The sequence below is a fragment of the Sus scrofa genome, chromosome 3, assembly GCF_054392235.1.
Source record: "Sus scrofa isolate SSC_HxYL_T2T_F1_AM1 chromosome 3, Sscrofa_HxYL_maternal_Yorkshire_Landrace_v2.0, whole genome shotgun sequence".
NCBI lineage: Eukaryota > Metazoa > Chordata > Mammalia > Artiodactyla > Suidae > Sus > Sus scrofa.
In genome coordinates this window covers 107430820-107453714 of record NC_139385.1, presented here as the reverse complement: position 1 = coordinate 107453714, position 22895 = coordinate 107430820, and the positions used below count along the sequence as shown (strand labels likewise).

The window sequence follows — 22895 nt, the reverse complement described above, 5'->3', positions numbered from 1 at the left end:
CGCCTTTCTAAGTGATATTGGGGGGGGGGGCGGGATTTGACCAGGGCTGGAGGATCGAGACGGCATTCCACTTCATGTCCAGCAACTTGGGTGGGCAGGCTGGAAAGGTGGGAGGTTAGCAGTCCCACAAGCAGGGAAGTCAGTTGCCCTTACCCGGTGGTTGGATGCTCTAAGAAAATGAAAGTGGAAGCTAGGGGACCTCTTGAGAGTCTTTTACAAGGCGTGGAACTGGCATGGCATTGTTTCCACAGAACTCCCTTGGCCAAAGCCAGTCACAAGGCCAGGCCAGGTCAAGGGGAGGAGCAAGAGACTCAATCCCTTGATGAGAGGCACGACATGAGCATCCAGGATAGGGTGGAATTGTTGGCAGCATCTTGCAGACTACTGATTATACCCCTTACTTAGCTCACTGGATGGGTCCTGTTGTGTATTTATAGGCCTGAAAACCATATTATAAAAGTAGATAATGAAAGTAGTTGATATTCCTGATTATCCATCTTAATTTTAATAGCAATATAACCACAAGCATGTTTATAAATATATTTATAAACACATATATTTACATCACTATTTTAGCTAATATTGTCAAATATGGTTATTTAATAGATGACTGTCTTCACTAGTAACCATCAGAAAGCGATAATGTGGTTGATTTTAACCCAACAACTCTTTGAAAGGATTGTGTTTTGTTGTATTTATGAATACAATAAGGAGTTCCCATTGTGGCACAGGGGAAATGAATCCGACTAGTATCCATGAGGATGTGGGTTCAATCCCTGGCCTTGATCAGTGGGTTAAGGATCTGGTGTTGCTGTGAGCTATGGTGTAGGTTGCACACGCAACTCAGATCCCACATTGCTCTGGCTGTGGCATAGGCCAGCAGCTGTAGCTCCAACTTGACCCCTAGCCTGGGAACTTCCATATTCCACCGGTGTGGCCCTAAAAAACCCCCGAAAAAACAGCTGTTTCCCCCACATACTCTTACCCTAAACCCAAACTGGCAGGTAGTCTCTCAGGTAACAGTTTCAGAATATCACACAGGGTAAAAAGATTAAGAGCAGGGAGTGGAACCAGTGGCTTCGAATCTACTTCTTCCAGGAAAGTACAACCCCACCCCACCCCCGACCTCCCCGTCATGCTGTATACCCTCATCTGTCTCTTTTGGGGGGCTGTGTTAACTTATTGAAGTCCTTTGTAACTCTCGCACCATATAATCCCAAAGGCTTTGGAGGGATCCTCTCTTATTTTAAATACTCTTCAAATAGACCCCAGCCTTGGGCCCTGTTCTTGAAATCATGTCAAAAACTGTGTGGCTTGGGACCACAACTCCAAGCGGAAAGATTTATTACCAATTGAATTTCACTTGTTTCCACATTGTAGTTCTCCTAGTTAAAATTCCAAGACAACTTTCTTTTGCTATTTAAACAAAAATTAGACTTGGGCTATTTTAAAAGCCACAAGACAATTCATATAAGACCACAGAGGTATAGCTGACAGACTGCTTGTCCCATGAAGTTTACTGGAAAAAAAATACATGAGTGACATCAGAGACAGAACCACACAGGCTATACGCCCAGTCATTTGCTCAAGCAGTGTTCACTGGCACTTCATATGTCCTTGCCATTGTGTTAAACACTGAGAAAACATAAAAACAGGACTCTGGGCTTTAATAGTCAGAGGAGGGGAGGGAGACATATAATCCATTACATTGCACACAATGTGTTAGGTATTCTAATAGTAATAAGAACAACAGAAACTACGTAATGCGTACCATGAACTGGACATTGTTCTAAATACTTTAACTTATCCTAATCCATTTACTCCTCAGAATAACCCTATAATCCAGATGCTCTTATCCCCATTTTATAAATGAAGACGCTAAGACAAAGAGAGCCCAAAGACTGTGTCCAAGGCAAGCCCCTAGAAGGTGGTAGAGCTGGAGCTGAAACCCACATGGTCTGGCTCTGGAGAATCTTTCTTTCACCTTCACACAGAGAAGATAACAACTAATTTGTCTGGGGGAGTTGGGGATGGTCCTGTGGAGGTAGCGATGCTATCATTTTAAAGGAGAAAGGGAGTTCCCCGGGTGAAGAAGAGACACTGACAAACTTGAGGACAATCTTAGTGAGAACGCTGGTGAGGCTGAGGAGCTGGGGCATAGTAAGAGGTTGAGGGCTGCAGAGGGGTGGAGGGGGGTAGGTGCGGAGAATTGAGGGTGATTAGCCCGGTGTACTGTGACCATGAAGGCCAAGGGTCCTTTGGGGACAGCCAGTTTGCCCACATCCCCTGTTCAGAGCCTCGCCCCTAATTCAGAACCATGACCTCACAAATGACATGCTGGAATCTGAAAAAGAAAGATGGAAAATAAAAGCTACATGCATGGCTTTAGTTTTCAGGGTCAGCACACAGTCTCTTAGCTAGATTTCATGTTTTGCAGTTGAGAAAACAATCAAAGAAATGAGTGTCACCCAGGAAATTTATCCAAAGTCAGGCCTCAGACCCAGTCTTTGGATGCCTTATTCAATGTTCTTTCTATTGCAACCAACATAGCCCATCCCCATCACTGAACCCCAATACCTCCAAGTGTCCATTCAACTAGACCTGGGTCCAGAGGGCCACTGTCACACAAAAAGGATAGCTCATGACATTTAGAATGCTGAGACTCTAGAGGAGACAAATGCACTCACAGTGAAAATGACATTAGAGTTTTGTCATTATCACAGTCACAATGTGACCTGCAGGTCTTGGTGTCCTCACCTGTAAAGTAAGGGGAGAGTGTTCAAGATGATTTCCAAAGGGCCCGTCCAAACTCATCTTTCTCTGCTTCCATCACTGTCTACATGTAGCTTCATTATTTTACTCAGCTGCTGTTTTTGGCCATCACTGAGTGTCCAGTTTCACTCAAAACAGAGCTGAGTTGACAGACTGTGCCATTAGAGCTGGAAGCTCAGCGTCTGGGACACAGCCTCAGGCATGTCTGTATCCCAGCCAAGTTCCTCTCTTTAGCTGAAGCTAACCTTGAACCGCCCAGCATTTCCATGTCCCACTGGGGGATCTGCTTTGTAGCCTGAAATGAGATATGTGTCTCCCTATTAATATCCTCACACTGTCCGAATGCATTTTAAAAAGCTTACCGTGTTCGGCAACCTATGGGCCTGTTTTTGTTATTGTTGGTTGGAGTCGTGCATATTTGACTTTAAAAGTTAGCACCAAATGCAGCTTTATCTGATCAGGGAAGCATGAAATAGAGAAGGAATGGGTAAATTTCCTTTGCAAAGCCGACACCCCTGGATGTATTTTTCATGCTGGAGATTTGCATCAACTTGAATGAACGGCAGTGGTGGTTCCCACCAGGTGAAGTGAGTGCCAATGAGGTCAGGGAGAGATCAGTGGGTACTGCAAAGATTACAACACAGACTGAGTCCACAGGGCCAAAGGAAAGGGATATAATAGGGCAATGACTATGGAAACATGATCCCCTAATTCCCTCCTCTGTTGATGCAGGGCTCTTCAGTTTTCAAAGAGTCTTTATATTCCTTTATTTATTTGATTGCTATAGGTGATCAGGGCATAGGTCATTATCACCAGCGACAGGAAGCTGAGGTGTGGCAAATGGCCGAGGCTAAATGGAAAGGCAGGACCAGAATCCAGGTCTTCCAACCCCCTAGTCCAGGTCTCTTTCCTCTGCACCATGCTGCTGCAACCACTGGGAATCAAACTTGAACCTTTTGAAGGCAGAGACTAACCTACTCATCAATACATGCCTCAGGACCTGGCATATACAGTCAAGAAATATTTGTTGAATTTCTTGAATTCTCGTTTGACTAATGAGAGACAGGCCTTTATGAACTCATTTCAGTAGGGACAAAACAAGTCAAAGTGGTCTCAGTACCTGCAAGGTCCTACATGATGGTCCCTGTTATCTTTCTGGCCTCATTTCCTTCTAGTTCCACCACTGGTCATTTCACTCTAGCCACTCTGGCCTTCCTACCGGTCTTTATACATGCAAGACATATAGTCCTGCCACAGGGCCTTTGCAAGGGCTGTTCCCTCGGTCTAGGACACCCTTCCCCAGATACACTCATGGCGAACGTCCTCCCCTCCCTCAAGTCTATGCTTAAATATCACCTTCCCTATAAGGCTCTCTGCAAACACCCTATTTGAATATGTAACTCACCCCTGCTCCAGTATTTCCAATCTCTCTTATCTTGCTCTGTTTTAGTCACTGGCATTTTTGGTCTTCTCTCACATTGTACACATTTCTTCTTGTTTATGATTATTATTTATCATCTACTTTTACCTACTAGAATATAAACTCCAGGGGGGCAAGGATTTTTAATTTACTGATATATACCCCAAGGGCACAGAACGGTGTCTGGCACAAAGTAGACTCAATAAATATTACTGAATGAATGGGTCTGCAGTTACAAATACACTTTTATTTCATAGAGAGGATTTCTTGCTGGTCCTTCCAAGTGTAGATAAACATAACATAATTGACTTTTTTGGTACTGTAGGGTGGTAGGGGAGCAGGACAGATTTGTCCCATTACTTTTGTTGGAGACAGAGGGAACAGCTGTAGCCTGAAACACTGATCTAGAATCTTCCACTGGGCACGGGCTTTTTGACTCTAGATGGGGTTCTTACAAAGAGAAGATAGAAGGGCAGATGGGAAAAAAACAAAAAAAGCCAGGAAAAAGCATTTGCTCACATCTCAGAATCAGTAAGGAATAGCACTGAGAGGGCTATAGAGAGCAATTCTAGATATTGAGGAAAGGAAAGGATGTGGCACCAGATCCACCAATGAGGCAGCACAGGAGCCAGGACAGGGGTTCAAAGCAAACGGGCAGGCATTGAGTTCAATGGATGCGCAGGCCAGCACTGAGCAGTGGGGCAGCGGCTTAGTGGGGAGGGAGTGTCCCAGCTGTGGAATCTCAGCAAGCATACCAAGCCTGGGTACAGGCGAGCTGGAGAGCTGGCATTAAGCACCCAGACATCCGCATGGAGCCAGCTGGAGCCTTTGCCGTTGGGACACTGCTGGGTCCTAGGCTGGCCACCTGGGCAAAACCCAGCAGAGCGAGGAGCTGGAGCTCAGGAAGGAGGCTCGTGCTTGCTGTGCTCAGGCAGGACAGGCAGCTGCTAGTCTGGAGACCTCAGTGTTTCTTACCGCATGCCAGGCCTGGGAACTGGGCTGAAGCAGTGCCAAAGGAGGAGAGCCAGGGAGGGAGTGAGGAGCAGCCCCGGTTGTGAACGAGGGAGGGATGCAGGGCAGGGTGGCCAGGCAGGGCTGGCCCAGGTGTGAAAGGCTTCTTCTTCAAGAGGAACGGCTCTTTATTTGCCAAGGCATTGTGCAGAGAGAACACAGGGGACTTTGGCATCAGGGTCAATGCCAATGTCACCATTTTTAGAGCTGGGCAAGTGGTTACTGTGTCAGAGCTTCAATTTCCTCACTCTCTTTCCTCACAAGAGTGCTGAAATATCTGAAGGAGGGAGCGCACTCAGACGGCCCGCATACCTCACAGGCACACCGAGGGGCTCTCCACCCAGCCCCTCTCTGGATCAGCTGTCTCTGACTTTTCCACCGCAGCTCTAACCCATGCAGGTTGGAAGCGCAGAGCCTGCAGCCAGCCCTTCCTCCCATTTCCCATTCCCTACCCCATCCTGTGCCCAACCAAGAGCTGGTTTATTTGAACTAAGAATTTAAATGTAAATATGCAACATCCCTCTCCTCTCCCTCCACTCAGTGGGAGAGAGCGTGTGTCCACCCCTGGCAGCTGCAGCAAGAGTGCCCTGTGTGCAGAGATCCTATCTACGCCGAAAAGAGCAGAAATATTAGACGCGGCTAAATAAGAAAACACAGATTATGGCTGGAGACCCCTAAGGCCTACTTTGTCTGTGCAATAGTTTGTTTTACTTTTCACAGAATTTATTTTGGCTGCAGGCAGATTGATGGTGATTATATCTGAAATCCCTCCCACATATCTGTCACATAAACACTTCGTTTAATTCAGGTTTGTAAAAGCTACAGGCCAACAGGGAGCCGGGTTTTCCAATTAATTAGCAGACGCTAATGCTGGGCATCTTGTCACATGGTCCAGCGGCTCAGAAGCTGAGGGTCCAAGAGGGGATAGCAGGAGGCCCTGGCCTCTTTCTCAGGAGTTTGATCCCTTGGCCAATATAGGAAAACCAAGGAAAAGTTGGAGAAGGGGGAAGAAGGCCGCTCGCTGTCTAACCTGGCTGAGGAGGAGGATTCCAGGCTACAGAGTGGGCCAAAGTCACCTATCCAGGCTCAGGAGGAGGAGGGGGGATTCACAGGCGTTTTGAAGTGGGTACAAAATAAACCCCATGCTTCTTCGGACTGTCTGTTGATAGCATCACTGGATCCAACACCTTCTGAGAAGGGAAAGGGCCTCAGGGGCCAGTGGCTGGGGAGGGAGGCCCCTGCTCAGACAGCAGAGGAGGGACACAGAGCCTGGAGCCTTGGCAGCAATGGCTCTGATTCCCCCAGACCTCCAGACCGCCTGCTCCCCGGTGGCTGTTGCGGCCCTGCCAGCGCCGGGCAGGATTTCCTTCTGTCTGATGGGAGCGTGCCCCTAACAGGCTGCATATGCCCGCCAGCTGTTGCTCTCCTTCTGCCCCCGCAGCTGAGACAAGAAAAGCATTATTTCCTCCTGGCCTTCTAATCTCCAGGCCTCCCTAACTTCACAGGCCTGCTCCAGGCATCGTTAACTCGGCACTGCTTCTCAGGGTGAGCCCCCCTTTGCTCAGAAAAGCCTCTTTTTATTCTCTCCGTCCCATTTGCCTTTTCCGTTGACATGGGCTTCCTCCACTAAGGGGCTGGGAGTGTGCCGAACATCAAGGAGGATATTTGGTTTTCAGTGGCTTTATCTGCATCCCTACTAATTTGGAAGAGGCTGTTCTGTCTGGGCGAACAGTCCCAAGCTGGGAGAATTCTTGGTAGCTCAGGAACAAACATTTTTTTGAGCATGTTGGTCTCTGGTCTTTATACTGATCATCTCATTTAACACAAAAAACCAGCCAGAGCTATTCTGAACCCCATTCACAGGTGAGGAGTCTGGATGGAGAGGGGAAAAGATGCATAGGAGGTAACCCAGTCAAGCAGAGGCCGAGCTAGCCCTGAATCTGTGTCTGCCTGAGCCCCATGTGCTGAAATAATCCAGGGCTTTCCAGAAAGGACACTGGGACTGGAAGCAAGACCTTCCCACACCTGCCTTTGCTGTGCCACCAACAAGGATGACCTGGGTCAAGTCCCCAGCCCTCCCTGGGCTTTGTTGCGTTCTGTGTACAAGAGGGGTGGGTAGCACCTCCCAGGTCCTGCCTTCTAGAGCCTCCTGCCTTGATTCCACCTTCAAATAACTGCAAGAACTGGGCCATCCCCTACTCTCAACCTGCAGAAGGATGGGAGGCCAAAACCCAGCTCCAGCCATATCCAGTTACTAACCAAACACTTGTCTTTCTGACTGAAACTGGACATGCCGTCGCTTGGGGCTCTTGAATTTTTAACCCTTTCACAGCAGCTGTTTTCCACCCCCTGAAGTGCCTAAAACATAAGGCTCAGATGGTCAGACATGGGTCAGACATTACTCAGCACAGACTTCACCTGGGGAGAAAGACCTATGGGAGGCCAAGCAGGACACACCACTTCTGATTTAACCAGTCCTAATTTTTCACTCTGTCTCTTTTTGTAAATGTTACTTTGGAAGTGTGATTTCTATTTCACCCTCCTTCTTAAAACAAAGGGCGCCATTGTTTAGAGGGCTGGAAAGGAGAGGCCGGTTCAGAGGAGAGAGGGAGGGGACAGGAGCTGGGGTCGGGTCACGTCTTGGTACAGACACGCTGTTCCCCAAGGTGGAGCTGGGCCAGCAGGCTCCTGGGAGATGCCCATCCAATTAGGGCGCCCCAAGTCTGCAAGGAACTTCCCATCCAACTACTTCAAAGGGTCTTTTAACTCCTTATTCCTCAGAGTTCTCCCCTTGGGACAAGACTAGGGTTTTAGAGTCTTTTCTCCTGCACTGAACTTGATGGGATTCCAAAATCTGTAATGCTTCACCCCCAGTGCCCCAAACAAACAAACAACTGGAACAGGACAAAAAGCAACCTCAGGGGACAGTATTGTAGAAACCATGAGGATCCAAATTCTAAAACTCTTGAGTTCACCCCAGCATTAAGGATGTGATAGTCACAGCCAGGAAACAAACGCTGAGCCTGAGTGCTGGCCTCTGGGCTCAGAGGCCTAATTGTCAGACCGTGTTTCCAGATGTAAGGTTCCTGCCTTTGGCACGAACATTTTCTATAACAAACCCACTTTGGGGTCATTCATCAGTGCATAAATACACACCTGGGAGGTAGGGGACAAGCCCCTATTTTTCTGGCTTTATAAATACGGAACTCACATTTCTCCATTGACATCTGCAAAGGAATGATCAATTAGAGGGCCTTGCACCATGGAACAATTTCAAATAAACGAGAGTCGGCTGTGCATGCTCCAGCTCTCCACACCCTGCAGAGGAAACGAGCCTTCCCTTCCAGCCTCTTTCTTGTTGGGTGAGCAGAAGTAAAGAACCCAAGTTGGGGGGGGGGGTCCAGCTTCAAGCTTTTGACTCAACAAGGTAGGAGGAGGAGGGTGTGAACTGTCAATTCCTCGTGCTGCTCAGCAACCGGGGAACCAGAAGTCCAGAACTCAGAGCACTCAGGCCTCCAAGACCACTGAGGACCAAAGATATGGAAGTGGGTGAGACTTACTGTTGGGTGGCTTTCCAGTGTCACTAGTTATGGGGACCTAGGGCTACCTTTGATTGTGGGCAAAGTTGGTAGTTACCCCAATGGAAATTTTGAGAAAACCACCAGCCTTCTTGGCTAAACCAAAATACCATCTGCTTCTGATGCCTGCAGTGACATCACTGGAAACCTGTTTCTTTGGGTGGACCGTATTACCAGCTTGTAACATGGTGAGGGTGTCCTGGGAGAAGGTGGGTATGCTGGCAGGAAGTAGGGGTAGGCTGGGGTGCACTGGGAGGAGGCAGGGATGGACTGGGAGGAGGTGAGGGTGGACTGGGAGGAGAGGTGAGGTGCACTAGGAGGAGGTGGATGGGAACTGGAAATCGGTAACAGGAAAAAATGTACCAGAGCCAGTGAGGGCTTAGAAAGGACCATAGGCTTAGACCTGGACATTAATGGTCACCTTAAAGAAAGCAGCTCCAGTCAGTGCGGGAGGAGGGTTGAAAGTCATGAAGTGAAGCCAGTGTGAAAGAAGCCTTTTTCCTACAAGTATGAGATTGAAGGAAAGATGAGACAGTTTCAACTTCTGCTAGATAAGACAACTGAGTGAAGGATTTGGGAGAGCCGTCTAGACTTGAGGCAGTTCACACAATAAACTATATGTGAAAATATCTTCAAAACAGTAGGGGGCCATATGGATGAGAATTGGGGGTCTTGAGAAGACCCCCAATGAGAAGTAGGGGTGTTAAGTCAGCAGACGGAGAGACTTGAGCTTTGGCTGACCAGCCGTAAGGTGCCCTCCACCTCTCTGACCCTCCGCAATGTCTCCAGAACTTCAGTGACTGTGGCTACTCTACTTCTGCCATTATACCCTCACTGGATGAAGACTGAGCCTTGGGAGAGAAAGGTGCAAGGGAGGATTATTGAAGGAGCCAGCCACCCTTTCCTCCGTTAGACCCTCTTTCAACACCAAGCAGGCATCTGACACTTGCCAAGCTTTCAGAGGGAAAGAACTGCAGGGTGAGGGGAGGGCTAAGTGGAGACAGTGAATGGCTTGGGAGGAGAATTAAATTTCCCTGAAGAGGGCTCTCTTCCTGGAATCCCTGAAAGCTTGTGTGACAATATAATTAAGTAGGAGGCCACGGCAGCCTGTCAAATTGGAAGTGTGCCTCTGGCCTGTCTGAGGTGGTGGGTGGGTGAGGAGGGCTGGGGTGTCAGGCCTGCCATCAGCACAGTAATTTCAGGTACGCCCTTCTCTCTGTCAGTTCCTGAGCATCGTAAAGTCAGTAAGCAGAGGCTCTGAGCCAGGCACCTTCAACAGGTGAGGTTACTCACCAGCATACTTCAGCAGAACAGAGCCACCCATAGGGATTTCTGACAGCCCAGCCCCACTTGGCCTCTTCTTTCTCCAAGCTCAGCCTCATGGTCACCGACACTAGTTAGCAGTTTAGGTTATTCTATTTTTTTCAGCCCCTTTTTAGGAGCATTGCCCACATGTCACCATCACATTTGTTCTTTAGATATGGAGACTGGTGCAGCTGGGAGAAGCTTTGCATTCATGGCAGAGATGCAGGAAGAAAAAGAGAGCACCCTCAACTGAATAACAGTAGACTTACTGCTAACTCAGTGGCTCAATTTCCACAATGGTAACTCTTCCCATTCCACCTCGACCTCCTCCTAGCCCGCTCTGCCTCACCGTTCTGGTCCACCCTCGCCCCAGCCCCACCATGATATAGTTGTTTCAGTCTCACAGCTCCAATTTGAACCAATCTTTGCTTTGCAAACCACTGCTGTAATAACCAAAGTTGGTCCCTTAAGCAAATGTTATGATCCACCAAAAACAGACACTGACACACCTATGCAGAGAAAAACATGTATGTGTTCTGCCGCCAATTCATTTTAAATAAATGTTACCACAACACCTCAGCTATGTAGACTTTTTTTAAAGTCAATATTGCCTCGAGCTAGCAAATAAGGAAGGAAATCACTGGGAAATGCATTATTCATGAGCTTGCCAGAGTGCTGATGACTGGCAGTGATAAAAGTCCCAGTGTGAGTGAGCTGCAGTCTGATAGCTCTGTATCAAGTCAATCTATCCAGCCTGCTTCCTGTTTTGGGAAGCAGGGATATCACTCTCATCACTTTTCTTGTCTCCCTCATTTAGGAGAGTAGGATCTGTGCACCTGTGGGAACTGAACCTGGCTCTGGCTCAGGTCATGACGTGTGGGGAGCAGGATGGAACCAGGCAGAGAAGAGGACTGAACTCCCACAGGGGGAAGCCCTGATGAGAACTGCTTAGAATTCTGTCCTCTGTAGCACTTAACCTTCTTGTGAGTGAGAAAGAGTCATCCTCAGCTTTGGAGAATTCTAATTGGCAAGAGGAAATAATCATCAGGCATTAATCAACAGGGAACCCTTGCCTAATGGAATTCTGAAAAAGGTTCTCAGAAGCCTGAGCACAGGGCTAGTTAGGAATGGCTTGGCCATCTCATCGATGAGCTTTCCTAGCAGATACAGGCCATCAAGCCTGGAGAAAGGAAGATAAGGTGAGAGGAAGGGCTTGTGAGACAGGGAATCCTGGGGCCTCCTGACAGGTCCCCTACAGGCCCATTGAGTCCCCTGGGGCGAGCCGTGTCGCTCCACCTGGGCTTCTGAGCATCTCCTCCACCATTGAAGTAAAAGGCAAGAACCCCACAGTGTCAGAAAAAGACTCAATTGCTTTCGAAGTGTTGCATGAGCTTGCGTGGGAGAGAAGGGGAAAATCGAGGAGTAAAAAAAAGTTGTGTTCAAATCAAATTTCCAGCAATTAACACAGACTCATGCATAACTTCTGTGCACCTGAGAAATGTGTTAGGTAAATGAACACGGTTCCAAAAAGCACTAGTTCACACAGGAGCACACGCGCAGTGGGTGTGAATCCCAGAACAAGAAGCACTGTGCCCGCATAAGATGCCGGGATCACTGGAAGAGCGGGATGATGGGTCATTTCCAGCCCTGCCAAATCGGCTATAGTTATTTTTGTTGAGCCTCTGGAGGAAAGTAAGAGTCAGCTGTCTCATGTGGCTTTGTTACAGGCCCCTACTCCACTCCTTGCCACATCTCCTAGCAGGCAGCACGGCTGGTACTTCTAGATTGCAAGGTCCAGGCCAGAGATCAGCAGATACGGATCCAAAGGAGGGGGAGAGGGGAAGGGGCGGGTTCTAAGGACCCAGTCCTCCACTTGCCCAAGCGGCAAGCAGAGAGGAACAGAAGCAGTGTCAGTCCTTTTCAGTCCTGGCCAAACAGAGGCCCTGGGTGAGCAAGCAGGGTGAGCCAGAACCGGCAGTGTGCAGAGCCCAGGCAGCAACGCTCAGTCATTACTCAGCTGAGGGCTCTGAGGGCATTATTCAGCACAAACAATGAAAGCCCTGTTAGAAATATCACACCATTTTTCACATGAAAAGCCTGAGCTACAGATTTTTTTTCTATGTTACACTGGTATTTCCATGTACATATAGGGCTTTGAGCAAGATTAACAAAGATCAACAAGTAGCAGTTTTGTTAGTCGCTCTTTACCAAGTAGAGAAGAATCCTCATTTATCATTCACATGGTTGGCTATATTTAAGCACATGTTCGTCAACTCTGAGACAGTCTGGCTTTTAACTGAGCTACCTTTCGTCCTGCAATTTTATTTATACCATAGCAGTTACCTGAAGGAAAGACTTGCAGGAATCTCAAGACACAGAATTATCACGACACTGAGAAATGGGAAGGATATCTGAGGAGCAGAGAGCTTTCACCAAGCTCACGTATTGTACTCTCAGGAGACACATGTCCTTCAGCCTCTTGCCCAGATGTGGCACCTGAGCGTCAGAGCCCGGGAGCAAGAAGCACTAACAGCAGAGCCACATTACAACTGACAAGCCAAGGAAGTGCTGTAGAAACAGTTCTGTGTGTTTGCTTTTTGGGTCATGAATCTGGGTCCATTTAGCATGGGGGTTGGGAGGAAGATACACAACAACAAAACCCCTCTCCTTCCCTTTACAGTCCCTGAGTATATCCCCCTGTTACAAAATAGCATAAAGTAATAAGACTTGGAATTAAAAATCATCCTAAGAATCATGAGTCTGGTGTTTTCAAAACTGGGGTTTCCCAGAAGGTTTTTACCTAAGAGATGTTAATGGGGAGGCTGCATAAAAAGTATCCCGTGGTCAATTAGTTTGGCAAATAGTTAATACTCTCCCCATAAGAGGAGGAGTATATTCCCCACTCTTGACCCTGAGTTGGAATCATGTGACTTGACTTGGCCAATAGAAATGACGGTGTGCCAGTTACCAGACTGTATGATTCAAGGGGCTCTATGATTCCTCTTGCTCTCTTCCACCTGTGCCACTACCACAAGAGCATGCCTGGGCTCGCCTGCTAAAGGATGAAAGACATGTGGAGCGGAGCCCAGTCACCCCGGCTGCCCTAGACAAGGCCAGCCTAGATCAGCCAATAGCCAGTCAATCACAAGACATGTGACTGAGCCCAGCCAAGAACAGCAGAAGTGCCTGGCCGACTCCCAGCTGACCCCAGAGGGCTGAGCAATATGCACTTACTGTTGCATGCCACTGAGGTTTTGTGGGTTTTTTTGTCATGCATTGTGCAGCATAACTAAAGCAACAGATAATTGGTACAGTGTAGTAGAAAGTACATGGGCTTTGGAGTCAATTATATTTATATTCAAATCCTAGCCTGTCTTTCAACTGTGTGAAACTGGGCAAGCCATACAACATCACACCTCTTAGCTTTAGCTTACTTGTCTATGCAACAAAGACAACCTTAGAGTGTCATCTTCAGGATAAAAGGAGATAACCCATGAAGGCAGCCAAAAGAGCATCTGGCATATGGTAGGTGATCAGCAAATGTGGCTTCCATTGCCTGGGTTCCATTGCAACGGAACACCCAGAACATTCATCTAAGGCTGAGCACTTTGACGTCTTCATGCATAGATTTGAACAGTCTCGAATCAGAGCCCATCAGGATTCCCAGGCCTAGGGGCTATCTTGACGTGCACACTGTTTAGCAGCCTACTGCATCATTTAGTGACACAGCAAAAACATCTTTCTAATATTCCAACTTCTGTATCAATACTCTTCTATATCGTTTTCAAAGGTCACAGAGTAATCTGAATACCTCATTTATTTTGCCATTTGGGATGTTTCCATCATTTTTCTCCACTAAATAAGGAGTAAATGTGCATTAAATACCAAGATAGATGAAGTGATACAGTTATAAAATAGCTTATAATGAACAAAAGCATAGCAAAAAGAAGACAAAGTCTTTAAAACTGACATTCAGAATAATAGGCCTGTGTCATCAAGGAACACTTAACATCTCTGCAACAATTCTGTTGAAGAAAAGACACAGGTAATATATTCATAATATATTCTTAAAAACTGTCTCTCCTGAATGGTTAAAATAAAAGCTTTGCTGTCTACAGGAAAAAGCCACACTTGTCTGAGCAATGTCACTTTTGAGGTGTACCAAAGCCAAATCACTTAAATTTGCCTACAGATTCTTAAAATCAGGACAAAGATGGAGCCTGACCTTTTCCAATTTCAAGGATTCTGATTGGTAAGATGATCCCCACGCCTGTGGGCCTATTTTCATTCCTGGTTCTTATAGTACCAAAGATAAACAAAAGCAGCAACATGTGCCTTTCTCCAAAGTCCTCTGTGAGCTCACAGTCCCCTCAAAATGCCATTCTCCCCTCTCCGCGCCTTCCAGCGAAAACAATAGGTACATCTGAAAACAGCCGTGGCCAAGTGGTCACCATTAGCTGATCTCTGGCTCATGGAGGAAGTCATCCTGGCCTACCACAGAGGTCCATTTCCAGTTATTACCACTAGACAAATGGCTTTTAAATTACATCCTAAAAAGCTAACAGGCCATTTGTCTTTTTAAGTAATGGCACAGAAATACTGTACTGCAGCAGTTCCAGCCCTGCAAAGGGGTTCTGACTTGGAAGGGGGAGTGTGGGTGGGTGGATAGGAAAGGGGTCCAAGAGACAGAAACACCCAATGTCGGGGGAGGCTTTGATCCAGAAAAGTTGGCAGCTTTTCTAGATCCAAATGGGAGTGTGCACACTGGCTCAATCGCTGAGAAGGCAAAGCTGAGGTGGTTTTTCCCAAAAGGAGTGTAAGATCAACAGTGAGAACTGGAGCTGAACTTCTGGAATGGGAAAGGTGATCAAGCATGAGGAGCATTGGAGTGGGGAGCGATAAAGCTAGACAATGGCCATGTCCAGGGCTCGCCCAGCGGCTAGAGTTTGGACTTTATCTTCAAACATGCAACCTCGGGAGCCACGGATTTCCCAAGGAAGCGGCCAGATGTTCTGACTCTGAACTCAGCCACTGGGCTTCTAGGCTTCACCTCTCACTACCCTTGGGAGATCTTAAAAGCCAGGAACTTGCTACCTCCACCAGGCCAGGCGTTAACTCTGTGACATGTTATGAATAGGGAAACAGTAAAGACAGAATTCCGGCATTCCTCCTCCGTGCTCTAAAGCCTTTGTTTACCTTATTAGTCCAGGCCTGTCAGTTTCCCCGTGAGCTGACAGGTCTGGAGGGTGAAGGAAGCTGTCACCGCATGGCTTCCACCCTGACAGTCTGTCTCGCCTTCGTTTCAGCACATAGCCTGCCTTGAGGCACCGAGTCACACTACATCTTTCAGACTGTGGCCTCCCCAGGGCATGGCGGGACCACAGCCCCCAGTCTGGAGCCCAGAGAACCACACGGAGGGGCCTCCGGGTCTGCCAAGAACAAAAAGCTGCCCAGCTTTCGGGGATGAAGTTATCTCACACGGCTGGCCTCGCCTCCTTCCCAGGAAGGAGGTGCTACAGCTGTGTAATTTTCTCTCTCCTGCTTTAAAGCAAGACATCTGCAGTTCCATCCTTCTTGGAAAAACAGTCACTGGCTGTTTGAGATACTGCATATACTCACGTCATGTCCCTCAAACTAGAGTTTCACACTCTTAGAGATGCTCACTGTACAATGAATACGCATCACTTATCTTCAGGAGAGTTGATTTTATAAAGAGTTTATGGGGGAACCACTATTTCTACATTGGAACAAACATAAACATTAAGAAATAAAATACACATTTTTTATGTGCCTTTTTAAAAATACCATAAAAGTCCAAGATATTTCATTCTTATGGGATGGAGTTAAACCCTTAGATGACTTCGGTTTATGTTTCCACTCTTCTATGAAATTAGGGATGCTTTGGTGAAAAGTTTAAGAACCACTTCACTAATGTGACAAGTTACAAAATAGTTCCCAGTATCTAGTTTCCAGCAAGTCTACAGAATATATCTGTCTCAAGCTCTTCATTTATAGCAACAGTAATAACACAGTATTTATATGCCAAGCTCTAGTCTAAGCACTTTATATGAATTATCTTCTTTAAATATGGACACCAACCAATGAAACAAGGACTATTATTATAACTGTTCAAAGAGGTTGAGTGATACGTCCAAAGTCATGCAGCTTCAAAGTGATGGGACCAAGATTTAAACCCAGCAATAAGACACCAGACCTTCCTTTCTTAGCCATTCATCTACATGGACTATAAAATGAAGAGGCTAGATCCAATGATCTCAAAGTTCTCTTTCAGCTGTCCACTCCGAGGGCTAAAGTACAAGAAACACAATCAAATAAAGAGAACCTCTTCCTTACAGAGACAAATCCAAGATGGCCAGCACATCCTTAGTTTATTCTCCACTTTTGATAGCTGAGAAACTTGAGAATTTCATTATTAGAATCAAGTCAGGCAAAACGGAATCTGAGAAGGCTTCTCAGAGTGGGCTCAGAAAGCAAGAATCCCAGGCTCTTTCCAAAGCACACACAGTGCTCTGGGGGGTCCAACATGTGTAGAATGGGAGTGGCTGCTTAGTAGCTGCATCCACCTGGAAAGCAAAAGAAGACAGTCAAGGGACACACCTGTGATGTGAAAGGAGGTAGCATGGCTGAAAGCGGGCTCAAGAGCAATGCCTATCGCCTGCAGGCTCCCAAGGGCTCTGAGCAAAATGGCTCTGAAGGACAGGGATATCTGGTACCCAAACCTCACCTCCTTTCTCTTCCAAAACCTACTTCTTGGCTCAGGATGCTGGCCCTGAGGCCCTGCCCTCTGGGCTTGTTCTCATGCAAAGCACAGGAAATGTAGGTTTAACCCACTGAATCAAGGGAGAAAGCAGACAACCCTGCAAGTGGTCCAGGGGAAGACAAGAGAGGGAAAGGGGAGCCTCAGTGAGAAGACTGTGCGAGGGGGAAATGCCCACCCAATCTCATGCCCAGCAACTGGTGGGGATGGCAGAGCAGGCCATGGGCTCAATATTTGAGAACATGGAGCTTTTATTAGCATTGATATGCAGTCTCTCTTTAAAACAAACAAACAAACAAACAAACAAACAAAAAAAAACACACCACATTTTTCGGGGCTGGGCCAAGAATGGAACCCTTGCTATAGCAGTGACAATGCTGGATCCTTAACTGCTAGGCCACTAGGAAACTCTCATGAATCCCCTTTCCCCATCTGTCTCTAAATGTCCATCCCCACAAAGCATCCTGAGCCTCCTCCCCACAAGAGAGGATTCCCCAAAGTACACGGCTCAAGATAACACTCCCAAAGAACCTGGCACCACATGGCCACGGATGTGACGCAGGGGAGATTTCCAAATGAATTCTTGGTACAACTTAGGCACTAACCAACCAGAACAGGGTTCGCCAGACACCTTCATGTTAAGTCCGTTCTGCCATTCAGTTTTAACCTTCAGTGACACCTCCCCAGGTGGGGCAGGCAGTCACACTTAAACTTAGCTGCTGTGCAGTGCCCTCACCTGCAGCACCTGCCTTTCTGACCTGACTCCCTCCTCATACCCACATGCTTCCCTCAAGTCGTGGGCTCTCTTCAGCATAGGCCATCAAACACAAGACCTGCACATCATTCAAGTCATCATCAAAACTCTTGCCTGAGAAAATACCCTCTAGTCCCCTTCACTGACCACATGTCCCCACCCTGAGTTCTGCCTTGGGCCTCCTGACTCCATTCATGCTTTCCTCCAACCCACCCAGGGTTGTTAGCATCTCTTCCAGGACACTTTAGTCTGGAACTGGCATTTGATGTTAGGAAGCTCTGCTCGGACCAGATGCTGCCCCACCCGTGTGCACCTGACTGCTTCTTGTGAGTTCTGCAGCCCCGCTGAGGCTGCACGCTCCTTGGGGGTAGGGAACAGGCTTCAGTTTCCTCTCCTAACCCCATGGTGCTCAGGGCAGGGCTGAACATTCTGCAGGTATTCGACAACCACCAAGAAATCCAAACTGACCTATGCCTGGATCCAAATCCTGGCCCTGACACTGGCAGGACTGTGCTTCCCAATCCTGGTATCACATTCAAGTCATCTGGGGACTTAGAAAAAGTCTCACTAGCTAGAGCCTCTGGGTTTCTGCTTGAAAAGTATAGGATGGAACAGATGTCAATTTTTGTCCTTTTTAAAGCATTCCAGGTGATTCCAATGTGCAGCCAAAACTGAGCACCACCAAATTAGCTCACCACAGTCCTGTGCAACTCTGTGCTTCTGCCAATTGACCTAAACTGGGCGGTATTCCAGGTGAGGTCATCGCTGAGAGAAGGTTAGCTCTAAAGCTCTTCCTGACCAACAGGCTGGGAGAGTCCGCAGGTAGGACTGCAGCAATAGCCGCTGTCAGTGCTCAAGGCGGGCCATTACCTACGCCCATGGCGGGTCCACCCCGGGGCCATTCTTAGGTGATGCTTACTCCAAAGGGCTCTTCGATGCTGAACGAAAGGGTTAAGGCCTCCCCTCATTCTGCCCCCCTTCCCAACATATTACGTGCTCTTTAAAGTGTCAAGAAAAGTTCAAGATTGCTGTTGGCAGGTTGTGCCAAAATTCTTGCCTGAACATAAAGGATTATAAAATATGTGGATGTGACAAGCATATCTGACAGATCAGTTTGCTTCACACTAAGACGATGTTTAGAAGAAAGACATGTTTTTTTCACTATTGTGGTTTAGAGATTTTTGGTTGTTTTGTGCGTTTCCTGAGTGTTTTCATTCTTTCCTTCTTCTTGAAATACAGTCCTGACTTTGAGTTGTGACATCAATTAAAAACTAAGCTAATGAGAAAGCGAAGCCCAGGGGAGTACAGTAAATGCCACTTAGGAAAGTTGATTCCTGCTCCTTTTCAAAGCCAAATCTTGGACACCAAATCATGCTCAATTACAGACCTTTATTTTTCCTTGGATATAAAAGTCTTTTTGTAACTCTCCCTCATTGTGGGGCTGCATAAATGGGGCATATTCATATTCTCTCTCTCCCTCCCTCCCGCCTTCCCTCACGCTCTTACTTGTTGAAACAAGCATAGTAATTGCATTACCAGATTTCCAGGATTAACTTTTGGTTCAAGGAAAAGAGCTCAGTTTGAGCGTGTGTCTGTAATTAGAGGTGCAGGTAATGAGCTGCACACAGCTAGACTGTGTCTACAAGGGACCTAGAAGACAGGTCTATTTGTTCTGTTTCATCAAACAATTTAATCAAACAGTGAGTGCCTTGCTCACAAGCCTCACAGAACAAATATTTGCTGATTGACTGATTCATCAAACAACTGGTCAGTTCAGTTAAACCAGCTCTTTGCTGTCCAGTAAGCCAAGGAAAGAAAAATAATTGACCTAAGTCTTTCACTTTTTAAATGGCTGCTTTGCTGCCTTACAGAAACAACAGCAGAACAGCACATGGTAAAGGTGTTGAAACCCACTTCTTTCTTTCCTTTTAATGTCTTTCCAAAAGAAATAGCATTTAAAAATTAATAGGCTACGAAATGAAAATCTACAAAAGACACTCATCACTTTGTCTACTCAAAGGCCCCCTTCTCCAAGCAGCCTGTCTCCTTGGGGTCAAGGTGTCTCCCATCACTGAGAGGCACTTAAGTCAGTGCATCCCTCTAGCAGAGCAGACTTGACTTGTGGAGGCAGTCTCTCTGGTGCCAGAAGATGCAGTCACATCACTGGGTATTTTGCTGTATTTGCTATGGACATGGCGCCAACCATGATGAACAAGGAACACCCATTCCAGACCCTGGTGTCATGCCCACCTCACAGAGAGACCTCTGCTCTCTTTGTTGCTATTAGCAGACTGTAATGACTGGCTAGAAGCCTTGCTCAGCCCTGCTCTGCTGGCAGAAATTCCTGGTGGGGAGTGAAGTGTTTCAACACACTTCATTTTCCATCCTGGACCAACTGACCAGAGATCTGTCTCTGTTGGGCCCAGAAGAGAGAAGTTTGCCCCACAGCGAGGCAAGGTTCCAGCTGTGCACAGAAATGCCTGGCCAGAGGCTGAGGAATGACAGGGGGGCCGTTTTCCACAAAAAGCAATTTAAAGTGACATGATGTTAAAGGCCAGGAATCCAAAAAAGGCAAACAGCCCATCACCTGTGAGTGATCCCCTGAGCCAGGGCACATTTTTTAAAAATCCATCTCACAAATTGTCCAGTGTTTAACTTGAAGTCCATTTGTTAATTTGGTAAACACTGGCATGATATTGACAATATGACTCTAATCCAGGCAGGAAGGAAGTATCAGGTGTCAGGCAACTTCAGCCCCCTTTCCAGTCCCTCCTCACCTGAGGGTCAAGGAAGGGGTCGTGACAGTTCAGACAGCAGGTGGAAGAGGAGCAGAGGCAGGGGCTCCTTAACCCTCTGTGTGCCAGGACATTCTCACTTGCGGGCGGGAAGTAGAAGCCACAGAGCTTCCCTCTCTCTTAGCAGTATAGAGCAGTTCATCATTTAGAGTGTACTGCTCACAGATCCTGACTAATTCAATCTTCTGGCCATCCTGTGAGACTAGCTGTGATGGTTAATTTTTAAATTAACTTGGCTGGGCCATGGTGCTCAGACAGTTGATCAAATGTTATTCTGGATGTTTCTGTGAAGGTTTTTGTTCTGGTTTTTTGTGGTTTTTTTTTTTTTTTGATGAGATTAATATTTAAGTTAGTGGACTTTGAGCGAAGCAGATTACCCTCCATAATGTGGGGGGCCTCATCCAATCAGTTGAAGGCCTGAATGCAGAACAAAGTCTGACCTTCCCTGAGTCACAAGGAATTCTGCCAGCTGACTGTCTTGGGCTTGGACAGCAACTCATCCCTGGGTCTCCAGCCGGTCGGCCTGCCCTGCAGATTTTGGATTTGTACCTCCACAATCATATGGACTGATCACATAAAATCAACCTCTCTCTCATTTAGAAATATACAGATATACATACACACACACACATATATGTATATATATATATGTGCATATGCATATTAATATTTATGTATACATTATATGTTTGTTTGTTTGTTTATGTTGGCTCTGTTTCTCTGGAAAACCCTGACTAGTATATCAGCAGCGTTATCTGCCCTATTTTATGGGCGAGAAAACAGCTTCAGTGAGAACAGAAACCAAAATTGGGCCATTGCAATGTAAACGGGTCATAGAGACAGGTGCTGGGTCTGTGTCTCACATGATGATTTCACCCGTTTATTAACATAAAAACCCAGGGTTGGGAAAGAACCCAAGACCCAGGGCTTTAGCTCCTGCCATCAGACAAGCATATGTCTTGATAATGTCACTTCTGTTCTTGAAGATTTCCGGGCACGTAAACCCAGTCTCCAACCCATCAGCCACTGATTCCTTCTCCACTGCAGACTGAGACTACCTTCTTTCTTAATTTAAACTCATTTTCTTTGGTGATATCACTTATAAGGGGGAAAAGGCTGCCTATAAAATTTCTAGCAGGAGCCCTCTTGAACTAAAAGACAGTTTTAAATAGCATGTGGCATCATGCTCAGAATACAGAAGATGCACAGACAAACTCATTAAACAATTGTGTTTTCAGGTCCTACACACATGACCTGGGCTTTATAAACCATAAGGCTGGTATACAAATAGAAGTCATCATCATCATAAATGTTCCAGGTTGCGGGACTGGGTGACCTTGAAAGAACACAATTTCTAAGATCACAAAAGCTTCTGGTTCAAGGTTGAGAGTACTACCTGATAAAAATTAGTTTAAGTGAGATGATATGATATTTAATACCCTGAACTTCTGGACCCCTAGCTCAGACCTTCTCCAAACCCCCAAACCCTCTCCCTTCTTCATAGTAAAATAAATGTTTCCCTCCTTTTATTAAGGGGAACTATTTGGGTTGCAAGAAATGGAAACCATCTTATGTTAACTTAAATCACAAGTGTAGGTCTCACAGCACCTGAGGGCAAGAGAATTAAACCTCAGAAGGGACCTGGAATCAGAAAGCAGAAAGCCATGGGGAAGGCAGGGGATACTATGACTTTGTCCTCCAACACTCCATTTTTGTTTCTCCACTAATTTAGTCCACATAGTGGGAAAAAGCTTGCTTCCTGGTCCAAAATCTATCTTTCTCCTTTGTTCAGAAGTCCAGCCAAGAATGAAATCTCTCGTTCCTTATCCCAGACTCTTGCGTAAGGAATTCTGACTGTCCAGGTTTAAGCCAGAGGCCCACCCCTTCTCCACTTGGCTGTGGCGGGGCTCTGGGGTCAGTAGGTACCTCCCACGTGGCTGGCAGAGGACCTATGGCTAGAGACCCTTGTCACCCTGGACCACAGAATGGAGACAGAAAAGTCGCTCCCTAAAATGGCAACCACACCGGTGTTTCTCAAAGTTGCTTTGCATCCAAACCACCTGGAGAGCTTGGAAAAAATAGATTCTCCAAGTCTACTCTAGCTCAGAGAACTTGGACCAATAGCTTCCAGCTATTTCAACTTTCCCCAGAATGTTCTAGAAAGGGGAAAAGATAGTAGATTTAGCAATAGCCTCCTCCCATTTCCCCACCCCACCCAAAAGATTCTATACAACTGTTTGAAAACCTCTTCTTCTAGAAACCACTGTAAAATACCATCAAGCAACGAGGAGAAAGAGATGGGGAATACTAATGTAATACCTCTGTAGCAGACTTTCGCTGTGTATTAAGTGCTTCCCCACTTACTAAGTGCTTCTTGCAGGTTGGTCATTGAGCTCAGCTGCTTAATAAACATGACCTCCTTCCATCCTCACAACAATCCCACAAGGTCCATGCTTTTTATTCTCATTTGACAGGCAAAAAA

General features: G+C 46.7%; 1 protein-coding gene and 1 long non-coding RNA gene across 6 annotated transcripts in view; both read right to left on the bottom strand.

Moving 5' to 3' along the window:
- The window catches only part of LOC146404833 (uncharacterized), a 1439763-nt gene that overhangs the window by 937836 nt on the left and 479032 nt on the right, over positions 1-22895 (bottom strand). The gene's annotated exons all lie outside the window — the stretch shown is intronic.
- Positions 1-22895, bottom strand: part of LOC146404836 (uncharacterized) — a 259354-nt gene that overhangs the window by 192607 nt on the left and 43852 nt on the right. For 2 of the 5 annotated variants that reach the window (XR_014842016.1, XR_014842013.1), the window contains one exon: positions 13886-16670. The exons of the other annotated variants lie outside the window; for them this stretch is intronic. The gene's annotated coding sequence lies outside the window, so the exon portion shown is untranslated. Of the gene's footprint in view, positions 1-13885; positions 16671-22895 lie in introns of those variants that run through there. 5 annotated transcript variants of the gene reach the window in all.